Here is a 22,492-nt window from a genome sequence, read left to right as displayed (position 1 = left end):
AATGGCTGCCAACTGGGAGGTGCAGAGAACAGAGAGCAGCAGCAGAAGCACAGTGTTTCTTTTGGGGATGAGAGAAATATTCTGAAGAGAATAGTGGTGAAAGCTGTAAAATCCTGTACAAATACTAAAATTATCAACCTGTATCCTTTCAGATGGTGAATTTTAGGGTGTGTGCATGATACCTGAATATTAAAAAGACGTTGGTAGAGAACATAGGCCTTTCAAGGTTTCCCAAGGTTTTCTATATTGTCTTGAGAGTAGTCAGAAGCTGCTGGAGGTTAGGCAGGGTACAATGCAGATGTCCCAAAACTACTTTCTGCATAAATAAAAAACATATTACAGATCCATGACCTAGAATTCAATTCACAGCACAGAGAGTCTTTTTTTACTTGAAGTTATTACTTACAATTCTTCTTCTCAGAAAATCCCTTCAGGTAAGCCTGAAGTTTTTGTTCTGAAAAGTATATGCCCTTCCAGAAGGTCAGCTATCAGATGTGCAATTTGATCTACAGTAACCCCTTGATGTGTACAGAAAGGTAATTCATGAAGATCACAAAGGGACAGATTGCAAAAGACAGGACTAGAACAACTGTGGCCTAGGTAATTCAGCAGAGAGCTCTGGGTGGCAACTTTCTTATCATGTAATATTTATGTTTTAATTATGTGGATACATGTATGATAAATTATTTCCATAAATAGGGAGTTGTTTTGATTTCTGAAATGATAGTGCTGACATGAAATTCCAGAATTATGAACTTGCTTCATTTTGTTTGCATGATTCAAGATTCTGAACCTCTCTATGAGCATAAGATGTGCTCACAGAAGTCAGGATGTTTCAGACAATCATCCTTACTTCAGAGGTCAAGCACTCTCTGATTAACACTTTCCCTTGGAACTTCAGTGGTTTATAGTAATATTAAAAGCCATTTGTAAACAAAACAAAACACAGCTATTCTTTCATCTAAAAACTGACAACACCAAGACTTATCCAAGGATTCATCTTACATGAAAAACAACTATTACTAACATGTGTATATGTACATTTATGTACATATGTAACTATATTTAAATAGATTTTCTCTGAAATCAACTTAAAGTAGTATACCCAGGGTATCAATTAGGCAGTTGGTTTTCTTAAATCCCTCAAGCTTTGTTCTCATTGTCACAGCTAAGGTAATATTTGGACTCCCCAAAAGACAATATTAAATCAATCTTCAAAAACCCCAAGACAGAATGAGCTGTATCCCAATGTTTACTATCTTCATCTATGACTTTCTCCTTCTTGGATTATGTTAGAATGGTTTCATTTAATCTAATTTGGCTTTGAATCATTTACAAATGGAGCAAAAATTAGATTAGTAATTGTGTAGCAATTGAGCCTGTATGATAACGAGTATTCAGAGATGAGTCATGCCTGGGGGGAGCTCACCAACCTAAGACAGAACACCTGTGTGGCCTGGACAGGTGTCTCCATGATGGGTAAGGTGACCTGCTGATATCCCACGCAACCTAAGTCAGAAGCTCATTTTTTAGTAAAGGGGGGGGGGGAACCTGTAGGGCCCTGGCCCTCGTTTTGGGTAACTGTTGCCTTGCTTGCTGACCTTGACCTTGATATCTTCCCTATGCTAATTCCCTGCAAGATTCCACCCTCCTGAATGCTTAAGGGAAGCTCCTTGTCTGTGTATCCAGCATATTGGGAGTTAGCAGCTTAGATGCAAGATTGTAAAACATCAGAAGTGAACTTCTGCCCTCCGGGGTTCTCCCATTGTGCTATAAGCCTGTATTTAAGACCTCCTCCCTCCTTCAATAAAAGGCATTCGGCATTCAAAAAAAAAAAAAGTTCCAAAATAGCCAGGCGTTGCCTTTAATCCCAGCACTTGGGAGGCAGAGCCAATTGGATCTCTGTGAGTTTGAGGCCAGCCTGGTCTACAGAGCAAGATCCAGAACAGCCACCAAAGCCACACAGAGAAACCCTGTCTCAAAAAACCGGAAAAAATAAAAAAAGAAAGTTCCAAAAAAGTCCAAAATCTGAAAACACTGAGCACTGACATAACTGTCACAAACAGAACAAGACACATTTAACCTCAAGAGAAAATATATGCTAAAAATACAAAAACAGCACTGGCTGTTCTTCCAGAGGTCCTGAGTTCAATTCCCAGCAACCACATGGTGTTTCACAACCACCTGTAATGAGATCTGGTGCTCTCTTCTTGCCTGCAAGGACACATGCAAATAAAATACCGTATACATAATAAATAAATAGATAAATCTTTAAAAAATTAATTTTTAAATGCTACATGTAAGAAATATATGAAACATTAATAAAGTTTATATTTAGATTTTGAAAAAAATAATTGTGTAGAAAAGCTGATGAGGCTTTACCACCACCTGTTGCCAGTTGAATTTGCAAAGTATGTTTGAAAGAGTGCAAGAAAATTAGGAGGAATAATTTGCCTTATTTTTTGAGTCTAAAGAGTATTACATTTCTTTTCTTCTTCCTCTTTAGGTTGTATAAAGTGGAAATTTAGACAAAATTACACTCTATTTTCTTTAAGACACTATAGAATATAGAAAGTGTCATTAATTTTTAAAAACATTAAAAAGCTAGCTAGTGTGGCAGTGCATCCCATGCACTTAGCAGTAGAGGCAAACTGATCTCAGAATTCCAGCCAGGAATACACAGTGAGACCCTGTCTTTAAAAAAAAAAAAAATAGTAAAAGCTCAAATCTTAGAATCAAGGAAATCTGACATGTGCTGGTTAACTTAATAAGAAAACATTTGAAATTCCTTAACATTAAATTAAGTGTGAAATGGAGCTCAACAAACTCCATTTATCTATAATAGATAAGCAAAATTCTTAGGTCTAAATGCTTGACTGAACAAAATTTAAATCTATTCATTGGCCATGCTAAGTAAAACATTACCTAGTGAAGTCTGATTCCTTCTACAAGAACAAAGCCTTTTGCTCAGCTGCAAGCCTTGTCTGTGGCTAGGGATTGTTTTAAACTTGGCTAAATATATTTGTGAGTTCTGTATTTTGTAACATCATTGAATAAGTCTGATGACCACAATCAACAGCCCCCAGAACAGAAAAAATGAGTGATTTTTCCTCTTTAAGCCAACCTGAAATGAACATCAGTAGAGGAAGATACACTAACAACTGACTGATAAGCTAAGAAAACTTGCTAACACCAGAAGTGGCTAAGAATGTTAAAGATTTTGGTCTGTTCATATACCATTTTATTTCTTTTTATTTTTCCAAGACAGACTTTCATTGTGTAGTTTTTGGTGCCTGTCCTGGATCTCACTTTGTAGACTAGGCTGGCCTCGAACTCGCAGAGATCCACCTGGCTGGGATTAAAGGTGTAAGCCACCACCGCCTGGCACCACCAATGTTACTCCAGGCCCTCAAATTTTTAACTAATGAAAATTGGTATAGAATCTAGGAAAATAGCAAAAAGCCTGAATGGTTTATAATAAAATGATAAAAAAAAATTTGAAATTTCAAATATATGAAAATGGTTTATATACAGAAACATAATAAAATGTGCTTTATTCCATAATAATAAAATCTAATGGAAAAATATCATAGTCTAAAGAAAACAACATTAAGCCAGACAGTGGTGGCACACGCCTTTAATCCCAGCACTCGGGAGGCAGAGGCAGGTGAATCTCTGTGAGTTCGAGGCCAGCCTGGGCTACAGAGTGAGTTCCAGGACAGGCTCCAAAGCTACACAGAGAAACCCTGTCTCAAAAAACAAACAAAACAAAACAAAAAACACACAAACAAACAAACAAAAAAAAACATGCTTTAGTGGTATCTTAAAATTTGTTCCATATCCAGGTAGTGGTGACCGCCTTTAATCTTAGCACTCAGAAGGCAGAGGCAGGCAAATCTCTAAATTTGAGGCCAGCCTAGTCTACAGAGTGAATTCCAGGACAGCCAAAACTACAGAGAAAAACTATCTTGAAAAACAACAAATTTGCTCCTTAAGGTCAAATAATTTCTTCAATGTGTGTGTGTGTCTGTGTCTGTGTGTCTAAGTGTATGTGTGGCTAGGGGTTGATGCTGGATATCTTCACCACATTTTTGAGAAAGGGTCTTTAACTGACCCTGGAGCTCACCATTTTGGCTAGTAAGTCCCCAGGGTCTGCCTGTTTTGGCTGCTCAGCAATGGACAATCAGGAGTGGGCTGCCAGGTACAATTTTTTTAAGTGGGTCCTAGAGATTCAAAGTAGGATCCTCATGCTTGCGTACCAAGCATATTCCCCAATGAGTCAGCCTCTCAGCCCCTGAACTTAATTTAAAAACTACTGTGAACACTGTCAGCAAGTACTTTCTTGTATACTTTCACTCCCTACACGTAAGACTCCACTCTGTGAGATCCCATCCTTGTCCATCAGCTGACATCTAACTCATCATACAAAGTCAAGCTGAGAGGCTAACTCCTCTATGAAGGCAAATTCTATGAAGGCAACCAGCACCATTCCATTTATTCTACACCAATTTTAGATACTAGGTACACAATAAATAAAACAAAATAACTGTCTCACAGAAAGCTTTCCCTATTCTTTTCCTCTTCCTCTTCCTCTCCCTTCTCATTTAGGGGGCCAAGTAGCTAGCCTGGAACTCACTATTCTCCTGTCTCAGCCTCTTGAGTGCAATGATTATAGGTATGTGCCATAATATCTAAGTAAGAAGCTTATATTCTAAAGAGAGCTGATAGTTAGCAGCTTTACTTATAGAAATGAATTATTTATGTACATATGGACTTGTTATGAGGATTAAATAAGAAAATAAAGCCTAAATAAAATAAAAATCTCAATATTGATGGCTTATTATAAGCTTTTAGATTTGTTTTGTTTTGTTTTGTTTTGGAGACAGGGTTTCTCTGTGTAACAGCCTTGGCTGTCCTGGAACTCACTCTGTAGACCAGGCTAGCCTTAAACTCACAGAGATCCATGTGCCTCTGCCTCCTGGGTGCTGGGACTAAAGGCATGTGCCACCACCACCTGGCCCAGATTTTAATGCTTTAGGTCTACTTCTAATTTTTAAGATCCTCATGGTAAGAATTCATTAAACATTCATTTTACTACTTTGTTAAAGAAGTACTTACAGTATTTGCTATATAGAAAATAAAAATAGCAAGCCTTTGATAGCATGTTTTTACCCATTAACTGTTCTTTTTATTAAACAAAAGTTTATCAACATTAATTGACAAGCTCCTGGAGATCTTTGAACCCTTCTTGGAGGCCTACTAGGTCAAAACTGTTATAAAACAAATACTAAGGCTTATCTCCTTTTCTACTGATGTTTCCATTGACATCAATTTTTCAAAAGCTGCTATGAACATAGCTGAGCGAATGCCCTTGCGGTATGATTGAGCATTCCTTGGGTATATGCCCAAGAGTGCTATAGCTGGGTCTTGTAGGAGATGGATTCCCAATTTTCTAAGGAAGCGCCATAATGATTTCCAAAGTGGCTGTACAAGCTTGCATTCCCACCAGCAGTGGAGGAGAGTTCCCCTTGCTCCACATCCTCTCCAGCATAAACTGTCTTCAGTGTTTTTGATCTTAGCCATTCTGACAGGTGTAAGGTGGTATCTCAGAGTCATTTTGATTTGCATTTCCTAGATAATTAGAATGTTGAGCAATTCCTTAAATGTCTTTCAGCCATTTGAGCTTCCTCTGTTGAGAATTCTCTGTTTAGTTCTATAGCCCATTTTTTAATTAGACTGTTGGGCACTTTGATGTCTAATTTCTTGAGTTCTTTATGTATTCTGGATATCAGCCCTCTGTCAGATGTGGGGTTGGTGAAGACCTTTTTCCCATTCTGTAGGCTGACGCTTTGTCTTGTTGACCGTGTCCTTTGCTCTACAAAAGCTTCTCAGTTTCAACAGGTCCCATTGATTGATTGTTTCTCTCAGTGTCTGTGCTACTGGTGTTATATTTAGGAAGTGATCTCTGGTGCCAGTGCGTTCAAGAGTACTTCCTACTTTCTCTTCTATTAGGTTCAGAGTAACTGGATTTATGTTGAGGTCTTTGATCCACTTGGACTTAAGTTTTGTGCATGGTGACAGATATGGATCTATTTGCAGCCTTCTACACGTTGACATCCAGTTATACCAGCACCATTTGTTGAAGATGCTTTCTTTTTTCCATTGTACAGTTTTGGCTTCTTTGTCAAAAATTATATGTTCACAGGTGTGCGGGTTAATGTCAGGGTCTTCAATTTGATTCCATTGGTCCACATGTCGGTTTTTATGCTAGTACCAAGCTGTTTTTATTACTGTAGCTCTATAGTAGAGCTTGAGGTCGGGGATCATGATGCCTCCAGAGGTTGTTTTATTGTACAGAATTCTTTTGGCTATCCTGGGTTTTTTGTTTTTCCATATGAAGTTAAGTATTATTCTTTCCAGGTCTGTGAAGAATTGTGTTGGTAATTTGATGAGGATTGCATTGAATCTGTAGACTGCTTTTGGTAAGATCACCATTTTTACTATGTTAATCCTGCCTATCCACGAGCATGGGAGATCTTGCCATTTTCTGACATCTTCAATTTCTTTTTTCAGGGACTTAAAGTTCTTGTCAAAAGCAATGGTGGAGTAGTGACATGAAGCTAAGTAGTGGCACAAAACTAAACTGTTAGCCACTATATTATTTTTGTTTTTAATTTTAGCTCTATTTTATTTTATTGTTTTATTTTTATGTATGGGTATTTGGCATGTGTCTATACACCACATACACACAGTGCTCAAGGAAGGCAGGAGAGGGCATGAAATCTTCTGGAACTGGAGTTGTTAGCTAGCATGTGGGTCCTGGAAATTGAATCCAGGCCCTCTGGAAGAGCAGCTGGTTGTCTTAACAGCTGAGCCCTTGCTCCAACTCCAGTCATGACATTTTTCATGGTCAAGCTTTTACAAGGAATTAGAGGAGAGGAAGGTGAGAAGAAAGTCAAAGATAAAATAACAGATTCTAGAAAGATGCAGAAAACCTGCTATCTTTACTTACTGAATGAAATGTAAAATGGCACAGCCCTTGGGCAAAAAACAGTATGGTTGTTTCTCAAATAATTAAACCTAATAACCCAAAGGTTAAAAACAAACAAATACTTAAGTACCATCCATCAAAGGGTGTAGAGGTGAAACAGAATGTAATATGTAAATACAACAGAAAATCATTTAGCTTTAAAAAAGAAAGAAACTGAGACAAACTACAGCATGAAGGAATCTCTGTCTCTCTCTTTTGAGGCAGTGAGAGGATTAAACAAACACAGGGCCTGAAGCACTTGAGGAAAGCACTTGACTACTAAGTCATGCCACTAGACTCATCGATAAACTTTGAAGATACTGTGCTAAGCAAATTAAGCCAGACACAAAAGAACATATACCATATGATTCCACTTACATGAGATTCTTAAAGTAGTCAAATTTATCCAAACAAAATAATAATAGGCAGAGGCTGGAGCAAGGGGAGTTACTCTCCAATGACTAGAATTTAGGTTAGGGAAAATGAAAAAGTCATGGGGTAGATGGCTCTAATAGTTTCATAACAATGAGCATGATCTTAACACCAATGAATCAATCATTTTCTTAACTGGTTTAAACACAAAGTTTTATGTCATGTGTATTTTACTACAATTTTTTAAAAGTTAGTTTTCTTGATTTCATAAAACATCCTATATTAGTATGTTCACTCACTACTTGTATTTAGCATTATACTGAGCATCCTAACCAGTGCAATAAAACTAAAAAAAAAAAAATGCAGATTAGGAAAAAGACATTGTCTTTTTAAAAATATTTATTTATTTATTTTATGTGTGTGAGTGGTCTATCTGCATGTACATCTTTATGCCAGAAGAGGATATCAGATCCCATGATAGAAGGTTGTGAGCCACCATGTGGTTGCTGGGAATTGAACTCAGGTCCTCTGGAAGAGCAACCAGTGTTCTTAACCACTGAGCCATCTCTCCAGTCTCAAAATTTTCTTTAATATAAAATCATTTTTGTGTTTTGTTTTGTTTTGTTTTTGTTTATTTTGTTTTTCGACACAGGGTTTCTCTGTAGCTTTGGAGCCTGTCCTGGACTAGCTCTGTAGACCAGGCTGGCCTCGAACTCACAGAGATCCACCTGCCTCTGACTTTGAGTGCTGGGATTACAGGCGTGCGCCACCACTGACTGGCTATAAAATTACTTTTACATTATTTAATTCAGCATGAACATGGTCACTGAAAACTGTATAGCCCACATAAAAAGTTACTTAAACACATAAGCACAATTAGAAAGTCTACAGGATACAAGGTCATATGGCAGACTATATTTGTCAAAAGTAGCTAAAACAATATTCTGTTTATATGTGTACTTCTGTAGCATCACCAGACTCCATTAAAAAGTAAAATCTGAACTGGGTGGTGGTGGCACATGCCTTTAGTCCCAGCACTCTGGAAGCAGAGACAGGTAGATCTCTGTGAGTTTGATTTCTGTGAGTTCAAGGCCAACCTGGCCTACAGAGCATTCCAAGACTGTCTAGGACAACTAGAGCTGTTACACAGAGAAACCCTGTCTTGAAAAACCAAAATAAAATAAAGTAAAATAAAATATGTTCCTTCAACACCAAACTTTGTAACTGCTTCAACAGAAGCAATGTATTGGAGAAACTGCAAGAACTCTCTGACTTTCATAAAAGGTGATCTTGGCTTTATCTGCATCTGCTCCAAATCTCTCTCTCCCTCCCTCAGATTAGTATTTGGAAACCAACCACAATATTGTGAGAAAACCTAAGAGATAAAAGGAAGCCATCCATGAACAAAGACTCTACTTTACATCCATGGAAAAGTTTTAGCCACAAGGCAGCACCAACCATCAAATATCAGTGAAAGCCAGCCCAGGCTAGCAGTTCAGCTGCTAGCCTTTGAACCACACTAGCTGATACAGAGTGGTGCAGAGATAGGTTCTTCCTATTGGACTCTAACCAAAGTGCAGATATGACGAAAATAAATGGTGTTATGTTTCAGGCCACTAAACTGTGCAGTGATCTGTTACATTAACAGAGTAGCATATTAACAGATCAATAACTAAAAACACCAATTTTATTTCTAGACATTAGCAAAAAATATTGAAAGGAAAGATTAAAACATAACAGCTGTTGTAACATTGAACGACATTTCTTAGGAATAATTTAATAAAAAATATATGCAAGATTGCCAATGTAGGCGGCAGAATCATGCAACAACTCTGAAATTGGCTCCCTGTGAGCATCGATAGATGATGCTGATGAATGTTACAACAGAGGCCAGAGAGTTTTCTTCAGCTGGCAGCAAACAGAAATTCATGAATGGGATCTATCATGCTACTGCTGGTTTATTAATGGAGGGAGTCTATATAAAGGATAGAGCACCAAACTTTAACAACTGAGAATGATCCCAGCCTATAGTGATCAAGAAAACAAGAAAATCAAATCCAACCATGGGGAAGAGAACTCTGACATTGTGAAGGACCTTGGAAGCAGATTATTTCCTAGAATATCCAGATAACACAGCTCAGGCAACACCTTAATTCTAGAGAGGCCCTAAGCATAAAATCCAGCTAAGTCCACCTGGACTTCTAAACTATGGAATTATGAGATGATAAAAGATGGAGTGTAAAAATGTACTACATTATGCTAGGAAACAATTATAACAAAGGAAGACAGAAATATTCAAAATTTATCTTATAAAGAACTGATTTCTTTTTTTCTTTTCTTTTTTTTTGTAAGCTGAGGATCTAACCCAGGGCCTTAAAAAGCGCTCTACCACTGAGCTAAATTCCCAACCCCAAGAACTGATTTCTTTAAAATTCATTTCTAATGCTTTTCCTTTCCACCTTGGGTTTGGGAAACTGGGGATGGAATCCAGAGCCTGGGACCCTCTAGGCAAGTACTGTCCCTATACCCCTGCCACTCTACATACTACTCTCATAGTTTTATACTTTCTCCGCTCTGTGCCCCTCACTCAGACTCCTTGAGGATATGAACAGATTACATGTTCTGATTTGTATTTTAAGATACTACTTTAAAAAATATCTGGGGTGTAATAACATATCCCTATAGTCCTAGCATTCAAAAAGCATGGGTAGGCAAATCTTTTGTGAGTTATGAGCCAATAGTCTATATAGCATGTTCCAAGCCAGTCAGAGCTATATAGTAAGATGTTTCAAATAAATAGATAAACAAACAAACAAATAATTCTGGAAGAAACTGTCCAGGTAAAACTTACAATCTATAAGAAACTTATGAGTTGGAAAGCATTTATTTTCAACAAGGTGTGGTACACATACTAGTAATCTCAGTACTTGGCAGGTAAGAAGCATAAAGATCAGGAGTTCAAAGTCAAACTGGCTACATAGTGAGTTTGAGTCCAGCCTGGGCTACATGAGAACTTGGAATAAAAATTAAACCAATGATCTGCAAAGCGTGTTCCAGGACAGCCAGGGCTGTTACACAGAGAAACTCTACCTCAAAAACAAAAACAACCAAAACAAAACAAAAAACCAACCAAGCAAACCAAGAGAATTGGAGAGATGTCTCAGTAGTTAAGAGCATGTACTACTCTTGCAGAGGACCCAAGTTTGATTCCCAGTACCCATGTAAGGCTATTGACAATCTTATGTAATTCTAGCTCCAAGAGATCCAATACCATCTTCTTTTCTCCATGGGCATCTGCACTCATGTGTACAAACCCCCACACAAAATACATATACGTGCACACACATAATTAAAAACAAGATGGGTGTGAGGGTGCATGGTCTTAATCCCAGTATTCGGGAGACAAAAGCAGGCAGATCACTGTGAATTTGAGACCAGGTTGGTCTGTATAGCAAGCTCCAGGTCAGCCAAAACTACACAGAGAGACTCTGCCTCAAATAAATAAATGAATGAATGAATAAAAAAATACCCCAAACCAAATTGTTTTCAAACTATATTTCAAGGAACCCTGGAATTACACAAGATGCTTTGGAAAACAGGAAAAGAAATGGAAGGCTATATTGGGATTTGTAGAAAGCAGAGGAACACAAGAGGAGAGAGGATCACAATTTTTAACCACATAATCTTCCTTTTATTTGCTTGAAATATAAAGATTCTCTGTAAGACAGGTTAAAAAGCTGTTTTGCTCAGAAAATAATTTAAGACAACTGCTTTAGATGTTTATTTAAAAAAAAAATGGCAGGAAGTATCTTCATTTTCTCTTTTTGTGTCACAGGAGCTACTCATAATATAACCACTACAGCCAAAAAAAAAAAAAAAACCAAAAAACTATTTATATTCCATAAGCCCCATTGGGGATACTCCAGAGACATTGATATGGATTATGACCAATTCATCTCCATATTACTTAGTGTCTATCACTTAGTACAGACTCAATCACTTGCTACATTGAAAGTAATACACAAACAATGCTAACCGGTAAGGGAAAAGTATTGTAATTCAGTAACAGAATCTAGCACTCTTCAGTAAAGCTGCTAACACACACCAATTCTAGGTATATTGTCAAGAATCTCTTGTACAGGTTTATCATGAGGTATGATCAAGATCAAGGATGACAGCATTGTTTATAAAAGCAAAGCAATAAACAACTAAATTTCCATTAAGCAAATGAGTGGGTTATAAAAGGAACAGGCAAAAGCACCTTGTCCTAAGTACTGCCATTTTGACTTCAGACTCCATTTTTTTGGGGGGTTGGGGGGAGGTTTCAAGACAAGGTTTCTCTGGGGTAGCTTTGCACCTTTCCTAGAACTCACTTGGTAGCCCAGGCGGGCTTATAGAGATCTGCCTGGCTCTGCCTCCCCAGTGCTGGGATTAAAGGCATGTGCCACCACTGCCAGGCCAGACTCCATTTTATCTGTAGGCTGAAACAAAGTTTCAGATTCCCAAGCCTTAGAGGAGCTGAGAACTTTCCAAGAGCTCACCAACCTCCTCCTTAAACAATAGAAATAGTTTGTTATGCCCCTTTAGTTGCCTAAAACATTATAGCTGTTTCTAGGAACAGAAAGAACAAATGAATCTGATTGGTTGGACTGAGAAGTTTACATTCTGCATTGGTTGACAATGGTGAAACACAAAGCGGAAGCCCCTAATCTTTGAATCCCGATGCTCCTGCCCCTGCTCCAAGCTGTCAAGAAAAGCAAGGCTCCCAAATCCTTGTCCTGCAGCCCTGATCAATCAGCAACTCTGCTTATGAGGTGATTTATGAAATACTTTGGAACCTGTGAGTGCTGTCTCTCTCCTTCCTTGTGGCACACAATGGACATGGGTATAACAATTTACTTATGATAGATCCACAATGAAATACTATATAGCAAAGCAAAAATTTAAAGTCCAAATGGATGAATCTCAATATAAAATGGAGAAAAAAACCAACTTGTGAATGTAACAGGATATCATACCATCAAAGACCATATTCTGTCAAAATAATAGTTACAAAGTAGGTAAGAAGGAGACGGTCTAGAAGGAATCACATAGAAAGCTCTCATTGTACTAGTAGTATTTCGGGTTTTTTTTGTTTGTTTGTTTGTTTTTTTTTTTTTTTGAGCTGAGCATCGAACCCAGGGCCTTGAGCTTGCTAGGCAAGCGCTCTACCACTGAGCTAAATCCCCAATCCCAACATCATACAATTTTTAAACTTCTATACAAAAGCTGGCAAACTAAGGCCTGTAGGCCAAATGCAATCTAACATCTATTTCTGGTAATAAAAATTTTTTCTGTTACCACTATTACAGTCATCTGTTTATGATTTGTCAATGGTGATACCATAACAAAGAAGTCATTTTATTATAGGGTCCAACTAAAAAAATCGAGAACACAAATGAAGGTATAACTAACTCATAAGTAACTGAGTATAATCATGAAGGAAGCTGTTGAAAAATAGTCAGCAAGGTTGATGACTGTCCTGGTTAGCTTCAGCTGTCAACCTGACACAGCCTAGAGTCACCTGAGGGAGCCTCATTTGAGATCAGAAGAGGTGTAACTAAAGTAAAATAGATGAGCTATACAATCCATGTGCAACTGAGAAAGACTTTTGGGTTGATGGTGAGCAAGAAGAGAAAAGTACACTCGGGAGGCAGAGGCAGGCAGATTTCCGTGAGTTCGAGGACAGCCTTGTCTACAAAGGGAGTTCCAGGATAGCTTCCAAAAGCTATATAGAGAAACCCTGTCTTGAGAAACCAAAAAAGGAAAAAAGAAAGAAAGAGAGAGAGAGAGAGAGAAAGAAAAGTACATCAATACTTTTCTTCTTCATTTGACAAACAACAAGAACACAGTCTACAGCAGGATGTGGTGATGTAGACCTGTAATCCCAGAGCTTGGGAGGGGGAAGCAGGAGGATCCAGAGCTCAATGCCAGACTTAGCTAAACAGTGAATCTGAGGCCAGGCTATACTACATGAGACCCTGCCTCAAAAAAGAAAAAAAAAAAAAAGTTGCTTATCTTTTATTCTTTTGCCCAATTACCAACCAGGACAATTCTATTTAACTTTTTTTTTCCTCCAGGGCTGAGGACCAAACCCAGGGTCTTGCGCTTGCTAGGCATGCGCTCTACACTGAACTAAATCCCCAACCCCCTATTTAACTTTTATTGAAGACAAATTTGGTTTAAAAATAAAACCTAGGGGCTAGAGAGATGCCTCACTGGTTAAGGGCACTGGATTCTCTTCCAGAGGTCCTGAGTTCAATTCCCAGCAACCACATGGTGGCTCAGAACCATCTGTAATGAGATCTGGCCTGTAGGCAAACATGCAGGCAGAATACTGTATACATAATAAAGTAAATAAATAAAAAAATAAGTAAAACCTCAAGATTGTTAAGCTTTTAAAGTCTTTCATTAGACCAATATTTGATATATTTTCTACTCTCACCTACTTCCTTCTTCATCCAAACACAAAGGAAATATCACACAAGTTTCTGGGGTGGGGGAAGGAAAAAAGAGCTTATACAGCACATAAGAACATGCTATGAAAAGTAACATGAAAGGGGACAAGCTGCCTCACTTCAGCTAGCTGAGTTGTTTTCTATAGATAAAATGGGATCAGTGATCTTATTTCCAGACTCTATCAATAGTTTTTGCTTACTTTAGTTGAAGTTAAAAACAAATAAAAGGCCGGGTGTCGGTGGCACATGCCTTTAATCCCAGAGGCAGAGGCAGGTGGATCTCTGTGAGTTCGAGGCCAGCCTGGTCTACAGAGTGAGTTCCAGGACAGGCACCAAAACTACACAAAGAAAAACAAAACAAAATAAAACAAACAAAAAAATTCCCCTGCAGACCCAGAGCAAGATATTCAGTAGCTGGTCTAATCAGCACAGGCATAATGAATAAAAAGTATACCTTGGAAAAAACAACTAAATATTTATATCTCACAGGGGTTTTTTTTGTTTGTTTTGTTTTTTGTTTTTTGTTTTTTACAGGGCTGAGGACCGAACCCAGGGCCTTGTGCTTGCTAGGCAAGCGCTCTACCAATGAGCTAAATCCCCAACCTAAATATTAATTTATCAATGTGATCTTATTCTACAGAGAAATTAAGATGACAGAATTTGCAGTGAGTATTTGATAATTTTAGTTTACAATTTGCTTAGAAACCAGGACATTCACAGTATACCACTGTTTATTATATTAATACTATTTATTATATTACTTTTTGCTATCAAGGAGGTTCTAAAGTATGGGGAAAAAACATAGAAGGTTACTAGATAATAACACATGCTATGATGTTGGAGACTGATTTACCTCCTTGCTGTTATTCTAACAAGACCTCACTGAACTTTTTTTGTTTTTTGTTTTTGTTTGTTTGTTTGTTTTTCGAGACAGGGTTTCTCTATGTAGCTTTGCGCCTTTCCTGGATCTTGCTCTGTAGACCAGGCTGGCCTTTAACTCACAAAGTATCTGCCTGCCTTTGCCTCCTGAGTGCTGGGATTAAAGGCGTGCGCCACCACCACCTGGCCTCACTGAACTTCTTATATTTGGTAAACTAAACAAGCATATTGACATCTATTTGGAAACTATTACAGAAATTAAAACCTTTTAAAAGTAAATAGTAGACCTAATATAGTGAGACTTACTATACTAAAGTAAGGTACTAATACTAGAGTACCACATAGTTGCTCCACTCACTCCCAGGTGCTGAGACTCTTTATTCACATTCTCACACACACACACACACACACACACACACACACACACACACCTCAAAAAATTTCAAGACTTGTTAAAATGTATTAGAATTTCAGGAATAACAATAACAAAAAATAGATAAACCCCACTCATTTGCTCTTTGCAGAAGCCAAAAAAGAAAGATAATTCAGAATTATCTATATTTAATAAATGAAGTCCAAACAGCAAGTTTTATGTTTACAACTTTTTACTTTTCCCACATGCTAGGGATCAAAACCAGAACCTTGTGCCTGCTCAGTTAATGACACCACCCCTTCTGTCAGAAAAACATCACAGCACTGACCCAAGCCTTGGCTCTAATTTCCTCATTTGTAAAATGGGAATGATTTATCTTTTGAAGATTAAAATAAGATTGGTTGCTCATTTCTTTGTATAGTAAGTATTAATTTACAAATATTTAACATGGAGTAGGACTCATATACCGCTCTAGCAAGTCTAAAGTAAAACAAATATAACTACTGTCCTTGGGGAATACATAGAAGAGAGGGAAAAGGTGCTTATCATGGAAACACATGTAAAACCAAGGCTCTCAGTGCAAGCAAGATGAGCTAAGCCATTTCATGGGAGGTAGGTATCAACAGGTTAGGGAGGTCAGGGAAGTCTTTCTCAGAAAGGAACCCAAGGGAAGAGATCTGAAAACAAGACACATGGAGTACAGGATGAATTTTTATCACTCTCAAAAGAAGCAAGCTAAGATCAATAAATGATATTGAGTCTTACAATTGACCCATGGGATCATCCTACAGTGAAGCTCAAAGCTTACTGTTACCATGGCTGCCCTGAGCTAAACAAACAAAAATATTCTACACCCCACCCCCCAAGATCCTGTCACTCAAACAGCCAGTTCAACTACCTTTAAGCCAGCACCAGGTGCTTGCAACTCCCATGGTTGCTCTGAGGAAACTACATGACAACAGCAGCTGCTTAGTCTGGCTCCTGAAGGCACAGCTCCAGCCAAGACTATTTCAGACAGTTTGCACCGAACATTTTCCTATCATGTTTCAGTGCACTCTAGGTGACACTATGACTGTTTCTACCTAACCCAAAGGTGGAGTCCCCTTGATTGACTAACAGAGGCACCAATACTAGTCACCAATGCAAAAAAGGCAATGCTATGATTGATGTAAATAAAACCTTCATCTGTCTGAGAGGTGTGCTGGGATTGGTATAAGCAATTCTTTTCTAGCTGTACAAGGAGTCTTTGGCTAAACTGGGAGACACTTTCCTATGCTGTCTTCCCTGATGCTATCAACATCAGGCCCAATAAAAGCCTGCTCTTGAGTAATCTTTTCTTATCTCAGCAGTTAGTTAGCTGGTACCACAAAGAAAGCAGCAGCAGAGGCCATGGTGCAGTGACAAAGTGTAGCCAGTACAACAAACAGCGGGAATAATGGACTAGCTGGCTCCCTGATAGCTGAAGAGGTGGCAGGCGAGCTGCAGCAATGGCAAAACAGGGGCCACTGAGTAGGTCCAGCAGGTAGAAATGCTTGCAGCACAATCTGGCACAAACCTGATAACCTGAGTTTGATCCTGAAGATTCACTTTATTTTTAATTTTATTTTTCAAGACAGGGCTTCTCTTTGGGACAGCCAAGAGGCTGTCCTGGAACTCACTTTGTAGACCAGGCTGGCCTCGAACTCACAGAGATCGACCTGCCTCTGCCTCCTGAGTGCTGAGATTAAAGGCGTGTGCCACCACACCCGGTGAGATTCACACTTTTAAAAGCTGGATATGGTAGTGCACATCTGTAATCTTACCACTTTATACAAGGCAGAGACAGGATAATCACAAGTTGTTATCCTCTGTCTTCGACAAGTTTACATGTGTGCTATGACATGCACACAAATGCACACACACATTTTTTTTCTCTCTTTCCCTCCACACATACACAATAATAAATAAAACAAAGAATTTAAAAACAGGTGAAACTGCAAGGCTGGTGGCCAACAGCAACAGAGGCAGTGAAAAGGTAACAATGTAGCTGCATCCCCCAGGGTGGCAACTGTGCCGGCCATCATAGTCTAAGAGCAGCAGAACAGCTTGAGAAGCAGCTGGAACTAGGGGAGCAGCAGAAACAGAGAGAGAGAATGAAGCACCGAGGCTCAAGAAGGAGAAAACAACCAAAGAAGAGAAACTGCAGGCCCTGGTTGTGGAGTTTCAAGAACTGTCAAGTCTTTAGGGCTAGTAGTCTCAGACACCTCAAGCTTGGCAGCTAAAACACTGGTTGCTAGGAAGGGTTATAAAATCCCAGCAATTAGGCCTTTCTGGACTTGTTCTACTAAGGTAGAACACTTGCTGCTACTAAGGGCTAAAGGTGAAATGAAAGTGAGAAAGGGCTAAGAAGCTGCTCCATAGGTAAGAGTACTTGTTGCACAAGCAGAAGGAACTGGGTTCAAATCCCCAGCACATGGGGAGGGAGGGAGGGATCACGGGAAGATCACAGGGTTTACTGGCTGCCAGCCTAGCTCCTGGTTCCATGAGACATCTTGCCCCAAGTGAGTAAGGCAGAAGACCCTCAACATTCTCCTGCATTCTCCATGTGAGTACACAGGTGCACGTGTACACACACACACACACACACACACACACACACACACACACACACCTACATAAACAAGAAAAACAGAAGAAGTTGGGGTTGGGATAAGAGAAGAAAGCACCCTGCTACTCAATGTTGGGTAGCAAATCCAGGGCATTGTGCTAGACAAGCACTGTACCTCTGAACTATATCCACAGTCAAAGAAAAAATTATGTACCTCTGAACTATGTCCACAGTCAAAGAAAGAAAAAAATTAAACTTAGAAAAAAAAAAAGCCAGACATGGAGGTGTACACCTGTAATCCTGGGCTCAAAAATCCTGAGGCAGGAGAACCTCAAGTTCAAGGACAGACATCAAGATCACTGTAATAAGGTACACACACACACACACACACACACATACACACACATACAAATGCACACTCACGGGGGTGGGGGGGTCACTTGTTTAAGTATAACACTGTAAATCTGAAGAAAAACTCTGAAATAATTGTTAAAGTTCACAGGAAATGTTAACTACAGAAATGCAGAAAGAACACCCGAGCAGTGTTGAGTGCCCCTTTGGACTAGTTCTACATCTTATTTATGATAGAGAATGTGCTACTGAAAAATTTCTTTAGGACCGCTTATTCCTTAGCTATAGATAAAAAGAAATGATCTCAATTCACTAAGTTGAAATTTCACTTTATTTGATGGTTAAGAGTGTTACATAAGTAATGAACTATGAACTATACTCACAATAAAGTTAATAAGAAAGGACAGTTATAAAGTGACCAAGAAAACCTCAGGGCAATATTAAGCAATAACAGATAACAAACATTATTGACCAAGATCCTCTAGCAGTAAATGACTTTATTATTCTAACAAAACCAGTTAGAAGGGCTGGACAGAATGTTCAGTAGGTAAAGTGCCTGCAATATAACCATGAGGACCTGAGTTTGTATTCTCTACACCCATGTAAAAACCCAGGTACAGCAGTGTACTTCTATAATCCAGTACTGGGAAGGTGAATGACAAATGGATCCTGGAGTGCACTGGCCAGCCAGCCTAGAAAAATCAATGAGCTCCAGGTTCTGTGAAAGACCATATCTCAAAAAGAAAGATCCAGAGGAGCTGGGAAGGCACCCAATGTTGACCTCTGGCCTTCATATTCATGCACATATAGGCATGAGCCCCTGCATGCATATGTGCACATATGCAAATGAACATATACACCCCATATATATCACTTTTATATACACATCTTTCATAGAATTTTTTTTTTTTTGATACAGGGTTTCTGTGTAGCCTTGGCTGTCTTAGAACTCACTTTGTAGATCAGGTCGGATTTAAACTCACAGAGATCCACCTCCCTCTGCCTCCAGAGTACTAGGATTAAAGGCGTGTGCCACCACACCAGTAGGGTCGAGATCTTTTTTTAAAAATTATTTTATTTACGTATATGTGTGTATGCTCCTGTTTGTTCATGTACAGAGTGCATGCATGGGCTTGCACGTACCAGAAGAATGCATTGGACCCTCTGCGATTGGGGTTATAGGCAGTCGTGAGCTAGCAATAGAATTGCAGAAATGAACCCAGACCCTTTGGAAGAGAAGCAAGCGCCCTTAACTGTTGAGCCCTTTTCTAGCTCCAGATTAAGATCTTTAAGTCTGAAAAGTGTTCTACTTGTCTTTGCCTCTGTTCACAACCTACCTCAGTAGCTACCATACTGTGACTATTAATTGCATATGGTTAACTAACTAAATAAATCCTGTTTCTAAGGAATCTGCATATACATGCGTGTTTGTTTAGATATAATTTTGTGAGATTCAATATATAGCCCAGGTTATATATACAAGGATGGCTTCAAACTTAGGGTCCTCCTGACGCAGCCTCCCATGTGCTAGGAATTTAGTTATGCAACAGCACTCATCTTACTACCCACACCCCTGAAACACACATGTATACACCAAAGATCCTAAATGGGGCCATATCATCATAACATCTATTTATAAAAAAGAGAGATTTCCTTCAAAAAAGTGTATAATCACTACTGTGAATTCAGTGATAAAAATTTACTAGGTAGCTAAAAGCATGATTAGTTTGAGTTTTCCAATCCTGCAGGTCACACAATTAGCATGAGGAAGAAAATGAGGATTTTTTTTTTCTTTTTCACTGAAACAGAATCTCCTTACACAGGCCTAGATATTCTGGAAATTGCTATGTCTACCAAGTACTGGGATTAAAGGCATGCACCACCGTGCCTGACAAAAATGTATTTATTCATAGTATTTAAAAAGAACAAAAAAGGAAGCCCATCTTCATTCAAAGCAATTTGGTGCCCTAGTGAACAATCTACTTAATGTTGATAAAATACATACATGGAGACTTCAAAGTTAAGCTCAAAGATACCAATCACTGGACAGCTGATCAAGCCCATTAATTCCCCCTTTGTTTGTGATAGAGCAAAGCCAACCGCCCCCAACATGTTGTACTTTTCCTGGTTTACTAAGATCATGGTTGTTTTTGTTTCTGTTTTTTTGTTTTTGTTTTTTAAAGATTTATTTATTTATTTACTATGTATACAGTGCTGTGTCTGCATGGCCAGAAGAGGGCACCAGACCTCATTATAGATGGTTGTGAGCCACCAAGTGGTTGCTGGGAATTGAACTCAGGACCTCTGGAAGAGCAGCCAGTACTCTTAACCTTTGAGCCATCTCTCCAGCCCCAAGATCATGTTTTTTGATGTAGCTTCAATTTTTAATATATAAGGTATGATTTCTGAGGCAGTTAAAGAAAATGGCCCCCAAAGGGAGTGGCACTATTAGAAGATGTGGCTTTGTTGGAGTAGGTGTGGCCTTGGAGGAAGTGTCACTGGAGCAGGGTGGGCTTTGAGGTCTCCTATGCTCAATCTACTCCCAGTTAGACAATCTACTTCTGTGGCCTGCATATTAATATGTAGCAGTTCCTTCTCTAGCACCATGTCTGCCTGCACACTGTCATGCTCCCCACAATGATAATGGACTGAACCTATGAAACTGTAAGCTACCATCTCAATTAAATATTTTCATTTATAGGAGTTGCCATGGCCATGGTATCTCTTCACAGCAATGGAAACCCTAAGATAATTACTATTTACCTTTTTTAAAAATCAGAGCTAGGGTTGGAGAGATGGCTCAGAGGTTAAGAGCACTGGCTGCTCTTCCAGAGGTCCTGAGTTCAATTCCCAGCACCCACATGATGGCTCACAACCATCTGTAATGAGATCTGGTGCCTTCTCTGGTGTGCAGTCATACTATACACGTGGTAAATAAATAAATCTTTAAAAAAATGCTTTTCTCCTCTTCTACCCCCTGTCCTTTACAGCAGAAGTAAAAAATACAGGTAGTATAGCTGGAGAATGACCAAAATGTAGTCTGGGGACACATCTGTAGTCCATTCTAGCTACATTTCACACTCATACTCAGAGTAGACATCTTTTTTTTTTTTTTTTGAGCTGAGGATCGAACCCAGGGCCTTGTGCTTGCTAGGCAAGTGTTCTATTACTGAGCTAAATCCCCAACCCAACATATCTTTATATAACCATGAGATATTTTCTTTTGTTTGTCCAATACTTCAAAATCACATATTAATGTACAATTTTAAGATAAAATTTAAAAATTTTATATCTAAATTTAAAAAAAATTAAAAGCACAGTTGATAGTTAAAATTATAATAAAGAATTCTGTTTGTTGTCATGATGGCACACATCTTTAATCCCAGCACTTGGGAGGCAGAGGCAGGTAAATCTTTGAGTTTGAGGCCAGCCTGGTCTACAGAGTGAGTTGCAGGACAGCCAGTGGCTATGAAGCAATACCCTGTCTCAAAAACCCAACCAAGGCGGGTGGTTGTGATGCATGCCTTTAACATGCCTTTAATCCCCGCACTTGAGAGGCAGAGGCAAGCGAATCTCTGTGAGTTTGAGGCCAGCCTGGTCTACACAGCGAATTCCAGGACAGCCAAAACTGTTCCATAGAGACACACCTTGTCCTCATCCAGGCGGTGCTACTACTACAGTAGTCCTGGTAAACACAGCATCTGCAGATCTCTGCATCAGGTCTGCTGCTTCTCAGAGGCCAACTACCATACACGAATACAGTGGGCACTACCAATAACAGGCATGTCTTTTCTTTAATATTCTGATAACTGAACCCAGGGACTCCCACATGCTAGGCAAGTGTTCCACCACTGAATCACATACTCAGCCCTAAAGTATTAGTTTTCTAAAATAAACTTAATTTTTAAAAATTAAAAGAAAATCAATAAAAAACCCAAAACCAAACAAAAAGAAATTCAATTTACATAACAAATACCCTATAAAATATATCTTTTCATGAAAACAATTATTTATAAAAGTATACTTTATAAAATTTACTTTTATTAAAATATTTTTCAGAAAATAAGAATATAACCAACCAAACAAACAAACAAGCACCTATCCTGAACCATCTCTGGTGGTTGAGAAGATACTTGGAAGTTCTACACATCTTCAATATTTTATTGATTCCACTGACTCTAGTCTCAGGAAATTGGTCAGAAGCAGTTCCCCAAGTCAAGAGTTATTACTTCATCTTATATACCCATCTTCTATCTTGTACATCAATAGTGGCTAAAAACAATATAATTATCTTTTACTGTTATTTGAGTTTAAACATTTTTGTTTTTTCTTTCATTTTGTGGTGTTATGGATCAAACTTAGGCCTCACACACATGCCAGGTAAACAGCTAAACTTTAATGCC

The 22,492-nt window shown here is 38.7% G+C and overlaps 1 protein-coding gene across 2 annotated transcripts in view; it reads right to left on the bottom strand.

Annotated features, from left to right (window-relative positions):
* Fchsd2 (FCH and double SH3 domains 2) overlaps window positions 1-22,492 on the bottom strand; it is a 213,222-nt gene that overhangs the window by 84,818 nt on the left and 105,912 nt on the right. The window lies entirely within an intron of this gene.

The sequence above is a fragment of the Onychomys torridus genome, chromosome 1 (genome assembly GCF_903995425.1).
Source record: "Onychomys torridus chromosome 1, mOncTor1.1, whole genome shotgun sequence".
NCBI lineage: Eukaryota > Metazoa > Chordata > Mammalia > Rodentia > Cricetidae > Onychomys > Onychomys torridus.
Note: the sequence above shows the minus strand (reverse complement) of the source record. Positions and strands in the feature narration are given on the sequence as shown.